The 14257-nt window shown below is 33.9% G+C and overlaps 1 protein-coding gene across 5 annotated transcripts in view; it reads right to left on the bottom strand.

Moving 5' to 3' along the window:
- LOC114333399 (uncharacterized) overlaps nt 1–14257 on the bottom strand; it is a 439275-nt gene that overhangs the window by 203076 nt on the left and 221942 nt on the right. The window contains exon 1 of one of the 5 annotated variants that reach the window (XM_050654883.1): nt 2960–3088. The exons of the other annotated variants lie outside the window; for them this stretch is intronic. The gene's annotated coding sequence lies outside the window, so the exon portion shown is untranslated. Of the gene's footprint in view, nt 1–2959; nt 3089–14257 lie in introns of those variants that run through there. 5 annotated transcript variants of the gene reach the window in all.

Genomic DNA, 14257 nt, shown 5'->3' with positions numbered 1-14257 from the left:
GTTTGATTCGTTTACAAGTCCATTAGATGTTATCTTTACTTTTTGTCTTCTATTCTCTAGGTAGGAAGTAAACCATTTTAGAACTACACCACGAATACCAATCCCCTCAAGATATTTAGCAACAAATTATGATCCAAAGTGTCAAAAGCCTTGGACACATCTAGAGAAATAACCCACATGACTTCTCTCGTCTGTCCAAAGCATCCAACACCAAGCTGACGAAATTTGCAAGAGCTGTAGCTGTAGACTTAGAAGATGTAAAACCATGTTGAAAATTATGCAAGACACTATGCTTTTTTAGGAATGCGTTCATTCTAGTATAAACCAGAGTTTCAATTATCTTTGAAAACACAGATAAGAGACTTATGGGACGGTAGTTGTTAAGGTCATCTTTATCACCACTTTTGAATAAAGGGATTAAAATAGATAGTTTAAACATACTAGGAAATATTCCTTGTTGAAAAGAGGCATTACAAATATCCGTCAGTGGATCTACGAGAGCGTGAATGCATTGTTTTGTTTTAATAACTTAGGGGAAATCTGATCAAAACCACAACTGTGTTTGGATTTAAAACTTCCTACTATACTAGTTATTTCCTGTGGGTTAGTTGAATATAAAAACATAGAACAACTATTACGGTTTTTTGATGCTGATGTAAACCCATCTATTTTAGTAGGATCCAAAGCTGCAAGTAACTTTGGGGCCATTTCAACAAAATGGTGGTTAAATTTGTCTGCTAAATTATTATTATCATCACTAGGTACTTTTGAGTTATTTTGTTTCCCGACTGTTAAGTTTACTAACTTTGTTGATTCGTTTAACTGTCTCATGAAGTGACTACTTTTAGCTGCTTTTAATTTAATTGAATATTCTGTCTTTGTGAAATGAAGGACAGGGCCAAAGATTACTATTTTGCTGACAGATTGTTTCTAAAAGTTTTAGCTGATCCCTTAAATTGTACAATAATTGTGTTTACATGGTAGACACAGTCTCAATTCTTCTTCGTTCGTATGAGGACCTCCTCATTTGGGACCCGGTCAGTCCACGGCTATCTACCGTCTCTATAGTTCTACCTGACCTATCTATCACACTCACACTATAAAAATAACTTATCAGGCTGGACACACAACTAGAGCATATACAAGACTTAAGGGGCATGTCGTAGCACATTAATGTTATGTAAACGATAAAGGTGACGCTACTAAACTAGAGAAAAATAAAACGATTCATGCTTGGAATAACTTTGGAAGAGGATGATTTGATTTGGAAGATCAAAAATGAAGAAATTAGAAGAGACAACAATAGAGATGTACCGAACACGTAGCAAAGATAAGGGAAGAATGGGTTACTAAGAGTTGCGAACAAAGAAGTTTGCGACGACCCCTAACAAGATAGAAGAACGAATTGAACAAACTAAACCAAAGCTGGACAAGATACAAGCCGTACGGAGATTTAGTCCTGTCGCCAGGGGGGGTACAACGGCCTCCTTAATTCAGATGGACTTACCGAAGTTTTTTATATATATTTTGACCCGTAGAATACGAATTTTTTGGGTAACAGTTGATCCGGATGTCGATAAGATTGTTATAGACAAAGAACTTGAGGAATTACATAACAGCGATTTCTCGCAAAACAAAACATCTTTTTGTATTTTTTGGGTCATTTTAAGCAAAAAATATTCCTACAAATTTTTTCGTAGAATGCATAGCTTTCGAGATAACCGCGGTAGAACTTTCAAAAAATCGAAAAATTGCAATTTTTGAACCCGAATAACTTTTGATTAAATAATAAAGTAGCAATTCTGCTTACCGCATTTGAAAGTTTAGGTCAAATTATATCGGTTTTGATTATTTGCATTGCTAAAAATTAATTTTTTTAATGTTAAACAAATCTATAAACACATAGTGTTTGCCGTGCCTAATACATGCGTTTTAACGCATGCTACGTAGAAATTGCCTCGCTTGCACTTGTAGCTACTCTACCTACTCGTTCGATTTTAAATGAGAAATCATTGAAAACATCACTCACGCACTAGGTGTTTATAGCTTTGTTTAACAATAAAATAATAAATTTTTAGCAATGCAAATAATCAAAACCGATATAATTTGACTTAAACTTTCAAATGCGGTAAGCAGAATTGCTACTTTATTTTTTAATCAAAAGTTATTCGGGTTCAAAAATTGCAATTTTTCGATTTTTTGAAAGTTCAACCGCATTTATCTCGAAAACTATGCATCCTACGAAAAAACTTGTCAGAACATTTTTTGTTTAGAATGACCCAAAAAATACAAAAATATGTTTTGTATTGCGAGCAATCGCTGTTATGTAATTCCTCAAGTTCTTTGTCCATAACAATCTTATCGACATCCGGATCAACTGTTACCCAAAAAATTCGTATTCTACGGGTCAAAATATATAAAAAAAACTTGGGTAAGTCCATCTGAATTAAGGAGACCGTTGTACCCCCCCTGGCGACAGGACTAATTGGAAGCTGAGGGAAGTTGCTTTGTTTATCTAATAGTTTACCACAATATTAGATTACCACAGTACCTACCTAAAAAGCATGAAAATGTCATGAAGTAAAATAAGTTCTATTAAATCAAACCACAGATATAAAAATCCCAGCAGAATGAGTCCAAGCAACGTTGACGTTGACAACATGAGAAATTTTCTTTGCAACCATGACCTCAGTGTTGAGCAAGTGAAGTCATTCCCAATATAGTAAATAGGGAGAAAATCCGTATCTTCTCGATTCTAAAGAAGATTCGCTTTTAACAATTTGTTTAATTGTCAATAGATTAACGAAAATTTAAAGTATTAAATAAATCAGAGTATTCTTTTTCATGAGTTTGATTTTGAACGTCGCTGAATTTTTTTTTAAACTTTACCAACGAAATAAAAAATCTTAAAATGAAAAAAATGTACATATTTTTTAATTAACCCTAAAGATATATGTACCTGTCTAATTAGCTTTTTATACTCCTTTCCCACGTCTTTACGGGTTGACTGCCTATTTGTGATAGCAAAAACGCTTTTGAAAATGTAATTTTCCATTACAAGATTCTTCTTAACATGTATGCAATACACACTACACACCACTGAAATGTTTAGTCATAATACGAATACGAGTATATTACAAAATATCTAACACCAAACAACCAGTTTGACTGTAAGGTTTTATTAGTGTATGAGATCATATTTCCCGGTATCCGCTCAGGTGCTGGTAGAACAATGTAATAATATACGAGACAAACACCTTTGCGGTTTTTCTCAAAAAAAAAAAAAATTATCAAAATTGGTTTTTATAGAGATTTTGTAAACAAAATAATAATTATAAGATATAGGAGTGTTATGTGTGGATATCTATGTGTTATACGACAAACATAATGTGGTAACACAGGTAAATCACCATGATGTGAAAAAACTACACAGCTACACCTACTGGAAATTATTTTTCTTTGTCGATTAGCTGTGCTTTCCATTTTTTTGCATAATCGTTTATCGCCACATTTTTTTGGTCTACCTTTAGTGTTATCTTGACATAAGAAGTGAGACACAAGTCGTGGTATATCAAGTACCTACTAACCACATAAATACAAAAAAATCTTGGAAAAACTAATCAAAAGTAAAATTAAGAATATCAAGAAGGTTTCAGCTATCGACATAAATCACGAGCAAGTGTTATTAATGTAAACCGCAAAGTTCCATGTAGTTTCAGTAGTACAAATCAGGGGGAAAAGGTGGCTCGAATCGAATCCTGAACGTTATAAAACCTTCTTTAGGCTTTCGCCTCTTCAAGATAAGTCTGCCCCCTTTTTATTTGTTACGGGAGCCTAATGGGGACGAGCACCAACAAAGTGGAGGGGGAAGTTGAACGTGGTATGCAATAGCTGTAAGAAGCTAATGCCCGGTTTCATAATCAACTTAAAGTGAACATTAACTAAAGTTCACTTTAACGTTGACATTTAGGTACCCATATGAATTGCATTGATAAAGGTACCAACTTAAAATTTAAAGTCCACATTAACTGATTATGAAACCGAGCGTAAGAGTGAAGGTTTTTGTGGAAGTAGGAGAAGCCAACCAAACCGTGAGAAGAAAGCACCTGAGGTGTTACCAGCCATACATTGGAACGGTCTTAAGGCAAGCGTCCACAGACCCGCATCGTACGCATCGAACGCATCGTACGCAACGGATTTTAGTTTACCTTGTACAAAAAATGCCGAAGGGTTGCTTCGAGAGGCAACTTTTGCAAGGCGTGCCGATGAGTCATTCAGAATGCCGATCAGTGGACGCACCCCATGCGCTCTGTTCGGAATTTCGCTTGGTCCAGTGGGAGCTAATCTGCAGGTATTAAGTACATACTTTTGTTTTAACTTTTGTTTTATTATATAGGTATATTTAGAAAAAAATATTACAGGCCATGGGGATTAAAATATATAAATATTAGGGGAGAGTTGGATAAAACGGGATACCATTCTTGTTTATTTTTATTACGGAAAAAATGTTAAAGAAATTATCATAATATTATTTTTTATAGGTATAACATTTATTGAAGCACACAAAAAACATATTTTTAGCTATTTTTAATAACTGGAAAATAGTAAAAAACAATATTTATTAAAGTCCTGCACATCCCGTTTTAGCATACCACGGTTGGATAAAACGGGATAGGTTCAAAATATTTAATTTTTTGCATAAAACTGTCTAAAAAGTATATTTAAGTAGATATAAGGCTGCAAAAAAAATTACCTTTGAAAAAACAATATCTTTAGTAGTCAGAAACTTAAAACTTTTATGTTTTATTGCAAAATGGGAAATAAGACCTTTTATTTAGGACTAGGTACGTATATCAGAACAAAAGTCACATAAAAATATGTTGTTCTATTTAAATCTATCGCTATTTAAAAAAATTATAGGCCAACAAATAATTAGGTGGATAAAACGGGACATAAAAAACTGTATCCCATTTTATCCAACTTATAAGTGTCCCGTTTTGTCTAACTCAGACATTTTTCAAAACAAAAATGGCTCCTGCCTAAACGTGAAAGTAAAATTAGATAGACTACACATGAGAATATTCGTTAATGAGTGCTTAATTAAATATAATAGTCACCGGAATTATACGTTTAGATATGTAGGCAATATAATGTAGAAAACAGCGCACTTAAAAGTACAAAGTAACAAATAGTGGCATCCAGGTAAAATGAACTGAGAATGTTTAGATGACGACTGAGAACAAGTTTTCGTCGTTGTCCGATTGATAGCAGCACTAGTTGGGTCTCTAGGCCAGGTATCCCGTTTTACCCGACTATCCCGTTTTATCCAACTCTCCCCTACTCATTTTTCATGTTTATTGGTCTTTTTCAAGATATCTTGCTTGAGTATCTAACTATGAGAATTTATTCTCGTTAAAAAACAACACATTTTTCTATCTTAAAGCAATGAACTTTTTAAAAAATATTAGACTTGTTAATTTTACTGAGAGAAATGTAAAATTGATGCAAGACATTTCATTGTCCCTCACAAAATAAGAAAAGTGTGTTAAAGTGTGTAAGTAGTTGAACACCACAGAAAGTATTTTACCGATTTCAGAAAGGCAACTTTATTATTTTCCATTACTGTAGTTACTATTTTCCATTTAAATCAAATTGTAACAGCTTTGTGTATTCCTTTATATTCAAATGTATAGCCCTTTCGTGACCGGCTGACACGATCGTGAGCTCATGTTGATGTGGGTACCAATATCAAAATAAACATATTTATCTACTCTATGTCATATTATGTATAAGTTCCTGTTCCTTCAACGAGCTCTTCTTCAGCAAGGAGGCAATGAAAAGACATGACATTTCAGCAAAAAATTTTTGTTTTATTTTAGTTAGTATGTAATACAGCCTTACACCTAAAGGTAGAAAGGCTTACGACTAAGTAAGTAAGTAGTATGTAATATCATATTAAAAAATTATAAAAATAATTGTTATTTGGTCCTATTAGTGTTTTACGTTTAAGGTGATACAGTAGCGATCAACAGGTAGCCAAAATGCGTTCCAAGATTGCGGCTGTAATTTTGAATATTTTTTCGAGATATTTGGCACACGTATTCGTAATATAATAAAGAATGGTGGTACAGAGCCCAATTTGAAAAATATATTAATATGTGGAAATTCATCTGTAATTAAATACAATATTAAAAAAACGAGCCTGCACCGCCATTAAGAAGAACAAAAAAATACACTTTCTTCAAATAAACTTTTTTATCCGATGCCTAGATTTTGTATCATTTTGGAACTACTAATGAAATAAAAAATTTTAGTAGTTCCAAAATGACACTCGAGCAGCCAGGGTACTGAAGCGTTTTTTCGACAGGTAATATCTATAAGAGCAAATTGTAACTATTTCCTGCGTAGGATCTGGCGGCCATTTTTATTTATAAACAATTAAGTGTTAAAAAATGGCATTTTTCCCTTTTTTTCAAATCAATGGAAAACATTGAAACTTATGGTTTTCTTAGTACAAATATATTTGAAATTATGGAAAAAGCTTTAAAATGACGTATTACAAAGTTTGATATACTCATTTATTGTTAATATAATTGCGAAAAAAGGTCGGAATTGCAAAAAAAAATAATTTCGCAACATCTATTGTAAAAATTAGTGTACAGCTCTGAAATTTTTGTCATATAAGGGCTCTTTGGTACTTAATATGTGATAAAAATTTTAAAGCGATTCATTCAATTGTTTAAATTTAATTCAAATTGTTTATCCCAGAGAGCATTTTTTTACAATAACATAAGTCAGAAAAAAATGACGTTAGAACCATTCCACAGGTGTCAATTGAAAGAGCATGAGCTATATTTTCAGCTTGGTTTAAAAAAAGCGAATAAAAAATGTATTTATTAGTAATAAATAATTATTCAAAAGTATCATAAATCTTTCCTTATAAACTTTTTATTTTGTTATATAAGAAATTATATATATTTATTACAATTTTTTATCAATTATGATATAAATAACATTACTTGGTAGTTGTGCACTTAAAACAGGGTAAAAAAGTTAATTTTTTTGGAAAAAGTTATCCAAAAAGTTTATAAGGAAAGATTTACGATACTTTTGCATAATTATTTATTACTAATAAATGCATTTTTTATTCGCTTTTTTTAAACCAAGTTGAAAATATAGCTCATGCTCTTCCATTTGACACTGTGGAATGGTTCTAACGTCATTTTTTTCTGACTTATGTTATTGCAAAAAAAAATGCTCTCTGAAATAAACAATTCGAATAAAATTTAAACAATGGAATGAATCGCTTTGAAATTTTTATCACATATTAAGCACCAAAGAACCCTCATTTGACAAAAATTTCAAACCTGTATACTAATTTTTACAACAGTTATTGCGAAAATATTTTTTTTTGCAATTCCGACCTTTTTTCGCAATTATATTAACAATAAATGAGTATATCAAACTTTGTAATATGTCATTTTAAAGCTTTTTCCATAATCTTAAAGATATTTGTACTAAAAAACTCGTAAGTTTCACTGTTTTCCATTGATTTGAAAAAAAAAAGGGAAAAATGTCATTTTTTGACAGTTAATTGTTTATAAATAAAAATGGTCGCCAGATCCTACGCAGGAAATAGTTATAATTTGTTCCGCTTCAGTACCCTGGCTGCTGAAGTGTCACGAACAGGGTATATTTTTGTCTTATTACCATGGCCTAAAACGTCTGTTTTATAGAGGAAGGATGATTTCTGTTACCGATGAAATAGACGGTTTCAAGCATCTGAGGCAGATTACCGCGGCGATATGTATTCAAAATCAGGCGCTGAGTAATTTAATTCTTGGCTTGAGTGTTTAGGTCGATCACCACTTAAGCCTGACCACAAGTTAGATATATTAAAATCCCAAAGATTTGGCTTTCAGACAAGAAAAAAACCAATAAAGAATCTTTAGCATCATGAGATTAACGTCATAAAGTTAAGGACTCATAACTCTCAAAAATGCATGGCACAACGCTAAATTTGACAGTTTTCTAGATAGTATGGAAATACACAAAAATTAGTAGAATCATCCAGAAACTGAAAATCACAATCAAACACGTGCCACATGCCACATGTGATATACAAATTGGTTATAAAAAGACATCTTACAAAAATAGGCTAAATACGATACTATGCAGTTATATGATTATGAAAATTTTGTCCAAATTTTCCAAATGGTTTTAAAACGGCTTTTAAATGAATTTATCATGTACCTAAAATATGTGAAACTTTTACGTGAATTTAAAATATTGTATTATTTGTAAATGTCTCATAAATATTCCTACTCATTGGCCAATAACCATTTCGAATGATGTAGTAATCGTTAAATAAAAAAGCGTAAAAATAACGTTGTTTTTTTGTTTTTTGGAATGTTATATTGTTTTATTTTAAATCAAATCAACCGGCAATGTCAGATAAAAATAACATTGTCAATAAAATCTTACGGTATTGTTTGTAAAAGAAAGGAAAGAAATATGCAGTAGAATTAGAATGAATAAACTACATGCAGAATGCAAAATGCATGCAAGATTAGAAAGATTGCGCTGGGCAGGCCACCTTATAAGACCAATGAAATTGACCATGTGCTGATAGACAAAAGGGCAGCCAGTAGTATCTCCGATGTGAGAACACGACGAGGAGCATGCTGTGGATCAGACCATCTTTTACTACAAACCAAATTTAGATGAAGAGTTAACAGGGAAAGAAACGAAAGACAACAAAGAACAAACAAACTGGACCTGGAAAAACTGAAGGTCCAGGAATTTAAAGAGAAGTTCGAACAAGAAGTCGTAAATGAGTTAAGGACGTTAGAACTGCACTCCATAGAGGGCAAATGGGAGTAATATCAAAACAGCAGTACTGACAGCAGCAGCGTCCACCCTGGGAAACAAGAAAAAGGAGAGAAGAGGAGCATGGTTTGATGACGAGTGCAGACAAGCAATAGAGGAAAGAAATGAAGCACACAAAATGTACATAACAAGAAGAACACGGGAAAGACGAACATTATTTGAAGTCGCAAGACGGAAAGCAGACAAGCATGTAGAAAGAAAAAGAGAGCCTATGAAAATACAAATAGAAAAAATGGAAGAAAATTTCAAAAACAACGAAATTAGAGGGGCATACGAATACCTAAAAAAGATAAGAAGTGGGTATAAACCTCAAACAAGTCTATGTAAAGATGAAAGTGAGCAAATAATCAGTGACCAACAGAAAGTCACAGAAACCTGGAAGCTAAAAAGATGTAATGGCTAGATTGATATTAACTTACCAAAACTTGACTAAAATAATAGAAGTTACAAATATTCTGCAACGTACCTAAAACAAAAACAATTTATTAATAAACGCAAATATCTTTATACCCCAAAACATATGATTTAGCCCTGGATCGCGCGTACCAAAAAATGTTTATTGATAGCAAGCTGAAAATTTGTTAATTGCTTAACGGTGTCTAGCCGGACAAACGTTGATGTATGGGAACACTGGAACAGGGGAAGTTTTATTTGTGGAACAGGTTACAGGTTTCGAACGTCAGACTACGGAAATGTCACATGTATTTTGTCGGACAGAACTTCCAATTGATTTGTTACCCTTTCATTAAACTCTCATGCAAAAATCAGACGGCTATTATTTATCACCAACATAATTCCTGTCATTTGACATGTTCTACGAGTCGGACTTATTAAAATGCCCAACATATCTGTCGGACAAACATTTTTTCATATATTATATAGTTTGCTGTTGAAAAAGCTTAAAAACAATCTGCTAGTTTTCACAATCATAAACTTGTCAGAATGACACGTTCCACAATTAAAACTTCCCCTGCTCCAGTGTTCCCATACATCAAAGTTTGTCCGACTAGACATCGTTAAGCTATTAACAAATTTTCAGCTTTCTATTAATAAACTTTTTTTGGTACGCGGGATCCAGGCCTAATTTTATCTCCAAACATAGCCGATAATGTAGCCCCCGAACAATTAGTATTTTAATCTGTTTGTCTTTGGTGTTATTTACATTATTTTTAAGTAAATGTCTACGACATTCCGGGTATGCTGGAAAGCTTTCTATTTGTGACGAAATGCCCCTAATGATGCTGTGAGAGCGAAAGTACTTGGGCAAAATTTAATAAATAACTGTGCTTGATGTATGTCTCTCTCTCTAGTCGTTTCCCCATTACTGAGGATCGTGATTTCTTCCAATATTCCTAACAATGTTTCTCCATTGGTCTCTATCTTCAGCTGCTCTAAGAGCTTCGCAGAATGAGTTTCCAGCTGAATTCTTTATTTGGTCGGACCATCTGGTTGGTGATAGTCCTCTTGATCTTCTTCCCAGAACGTTTGCAGAAACAATTAATCTCTCCAAACTGTCGTCACATCTGCGAACCGTGTGACCAAAGAATTGCAGTATTCGTTGCAGACATATTGTGGACAGCCTTTTTTTAATCTTGAGTTGGTTCAGAATGGAAACGTTTGTCCTATGAGCTGTCCTAAGTATGCGCAGCATTCTTCTCCAGCACCACATCTCAAAGGCATCAATTTTTTGGAGCTCGCCAAAGTCCGCTCGCGAAGAGTCCAAGTCTCTGCTCCGTATAGAAATATTGAGAATACAAGGGCATTCACCAGTCTCATCTTGATATTTTGAGAGATAGATCTGTCTTTCCAAACTTTAGTTAGGCGACTCATCGCATTTTGTGCCATACCAATACGTCTCCAAACTTCTGCTTCACAGTTACCATCTTTAGTTATACTAGACCCAAGATAGACAAAGGTGTTTAGTATCTGGTATTCTTGTAACATGTTAGTCAGTTGAATAGTGTCCAATCTGTCAACCACCATTATTTTTGTCTTAGCTTTATTAATTTTTAGACCAACTTTATTGCTTTTGTACTCAACTCTTCACAGGAGATCAAACATTTCTTGCTCATTTGCTGCTATAAGTGTAGTGTCATCAGCAAATCTTAAATTGGAGATTTTCCTACCAGCTACTGTTACTCCACCGGCCCATCCTTCTAAAACCATCCTCATGACATGTTCACCATAAATTTTAAATAAGTCAGGTGACAACACGCATCCTTGTCTAACACCTCTCTCGGTCTTGAATTGGTTTGAGAACTTATGATCTAGTCGTACTGTCGCTATATTGGACTGGTACAGATTTTTAATAAGTGTCACCAGATGCATTGGTGCGCTCATTTCTATTAAAATTGACCACCGATTTATCCAGCTTACCCAATCAAATGCCTTTTGGTAGTCAACGAAGCATATAATCATAGGTACCTAAAATTCTCTAGACTTTTTAATGAGTTGTCTCAGGTTCAGGATTTGTTCCCTTGTACCTTTACTCTTTACAAACCCCGCTTGTTCCTGAGGTATTTGGTAATGTAGATAGGTTTTTAATCTGTTTTTGATGATGTGTAACAAGATTTTACTATGTGCTTTTACTTATGAGCATGTGTTATTAGTGACAGTGTGCGGTAGTTTTCGCATCTGGTAGTATGTATGTACCTGTTGATGTATGTACCTGATTAAAAATATTTATTTTTTATTTAGGTATATACAGTTAAACCAGGACATATCGTATGTGCTAAAATTAATTTTGGTCATTTTTTATTAACATTTAACCTTCCAGGGACCCTCCCCCTTACCGCATGCTTGCATTGATAATGAACTGATGTAGAATAGCATTAGTAGTTACTCTTTTAGTTACTCGTATTAAATGCATACTAAAAGAACTTTATAAAAACATAGTTAAATCTAAAATCAACGTAAGTAACTTCAAAATTTTTCAAATTAATACCTACACTCTAGTAAAGCACTACTTCCCAACTAAAACCTAAAATGCACAGACGATTCACTCTGTGCGGACCGGTTGGTGTAAACAAAAAATAATTTCTTTCGTTGGAATTTTTTCTAGGCGAATAGATGGAATGTGACTGCATTACTGCATATTGTAGAGTAGTGTTGCCCAAAATCGGTCTTGGTCTTGCAGTCTTGGTCTTGTTCTTGCGTTTTCGCAAGACCAAGACCAAGACCGCCTAATTTTAGCAAGACCAAGACCAAGACTTACCGTGCAAGACTTGAGCAAGAACAAGACTAAGTCTGCGAGACTCTTGCGTCTTGCAGTTAGAACTGAGGGTCGTTTTAGGGGGTATAGATACCTAACCCGTTGTCCTAGGTGAGCGACGGAAAACGACGCGACGCGATGCGATGCGTTGCGATGCGATGCGACCAGTAATTCACGCGACGTGTGGCTTATGTAGCGTCGCATCGCGTCGCTTTCCATCACTCAAACCAGGACAAACGTGACGATGTCAATTATTCATTCCTATTCTTAAGAGGAAACAGTAGCGATCAACAGGTAGCGAAAACGCGTTCCAAGATTGCGGATGTAATTTTGAATATTTTTTTGAGATATTTGGCACACGTATTCGTAATATAATAAAGAATGGCGGTACAGAGCTTAATTTGAAAAATATATTAATATGTAGAAATTACTCTGTAATTAAATACAATATTAAAAAAACGAGCCTGTACCGCCATTAAGAAGAACAAAAAAATACACTTTCTTCAAATAAACTTTTTTATCCGAAGCCTAGATTTTGTGTCATTTTGGAACTACTAAAATTTTTTATTTCATTAGTAGTTCCAAAATGACACAAAATCTAGGCATCGGATAAATAAGTTTATTTGAAGAAAGTGTATTTTTTTGTTCTTCTTAATGGCGGTACAGGCTCGTTTTTTTAATGTTACGTTTATTTACTCGTTTTAATATTTTAATTTAATATTAAGTGTTACTAGAAAATTCATATTTTAAATACTTAGCTAAAAAATTCCATAAACGAAAAAGAAAGACAACAAATGTCATATATTAAGAACGAGTAAATTTGGAGAGTTTAATCATTTATATCATATATTATATTATTAATATATATTATAAAAAAATATCTTATGTGGACCATGTCACCAACATTGAGGTCCTACGGCGCATGACAAAAGAAAAAGAAGTGCATAATTTAGTAAAACAACGTAAGCTTGAGTACCTTGGCCACGTGATGCGGAACAAAGAAAAATATCGAGTTCTTCAACTCGTCATACAGGGCAAAGTATTTGGTAGGAGAGGACCGGCACGGCGTCGTATCTCGTGGTTGAAAAACCTCCGACAATGGTTTGGGATAACCTCCGCGGAGCTGTTTCACAGAGCAGTCAACAAAACAATGATAGCCTTGATGATCGCCAACATCCGGACCGGATAAGGCACTGAAGAAGAAGAAGAGTCATTTATATCCGAAATTAATGAAATAATCCACGTTGGTTTAAAGAGTATTGTGGCTTATTCACTTTCGATTATATCATTGCAGCTGTTAAACTCAGCATTAATAACTGAGCTATCAATAAGTAATTTTCAAAAAACAAATTATATTGAGGAGAGGCTGTTACTGACTTTAAGGTATGTTAATGAAAAAACACTGGTACTATATAGTTATTATTAGTTTTTATTTATTTAATAAACTATTGCGTAGCATAATTTGAATTGAAAAAACAATGGGGCGTCACACTGTGTCGTGTCTCGTCGCGAACAAATCAAGTTCGCACTTCGTCGCGTCTTGTCGTAGACTGATTAACCCGAAAACGTAGGCCATACACAAATACAACCATTACTTGATATTTTCGCGTCGCGTCGCGTCGTGTCGCGTTGTCGCGTTTGTCGTTCACCTAGGACAACGGGTAAGTTCGGCTATATTCTTAGATACTCTATGAAAAACAAAAAAAATTGTAACAACAATTTTGAAAATTGGACTTTACGAACAATAAAATAAACATACATAACGAATCAAAATATCTATTAAAAGAACACTCGACACATTTGACATGTACTCAGAGGTCATTATTATAATGTAAAAATAATAAAATTTTTTGGTACATGCTTTCTCAGCAGCCGACTTCTTTACTCCGAAATTAATTGTCCTGGTTTTGAGAATAGTCGTCTTCTAATCATATTCACATGACACAACATTCCTACGTTGCGACGCCTACTAGGTCTGGTTCCCGCGTATGAAAAAAAGGTTGATTAATAGCAAGCTGAAAATTTGTTAATAGCTTAAGGGTGTCTAGTCGGACAAACTTTGATATATAAGAACACTGGAACAGGTGAAGTTTTAATTGTGGAACAGGTTAAAAATTTGGAACGGTCAGACCACGAAAACGTCACATGCATTTTGTC

Source organism: Diabrotica virgifera, chromosome 6 (assembly GCF_917563875.1).
Source record: "Diabrotica virgifera virgifera chromosome 6, PGI_DIABVI_V3a".
Classification (NCBI taxonomy): domain Eukaryota; kingdom Metazoa; phylum Arthropoda; class Insecta; order Coleoptera; family Chrysomelidae; genus Diabrotica; species Diabrotica virgifera.
This window is presented reverse-complemented; position numbering and strand designations above follow the sequence as displayed.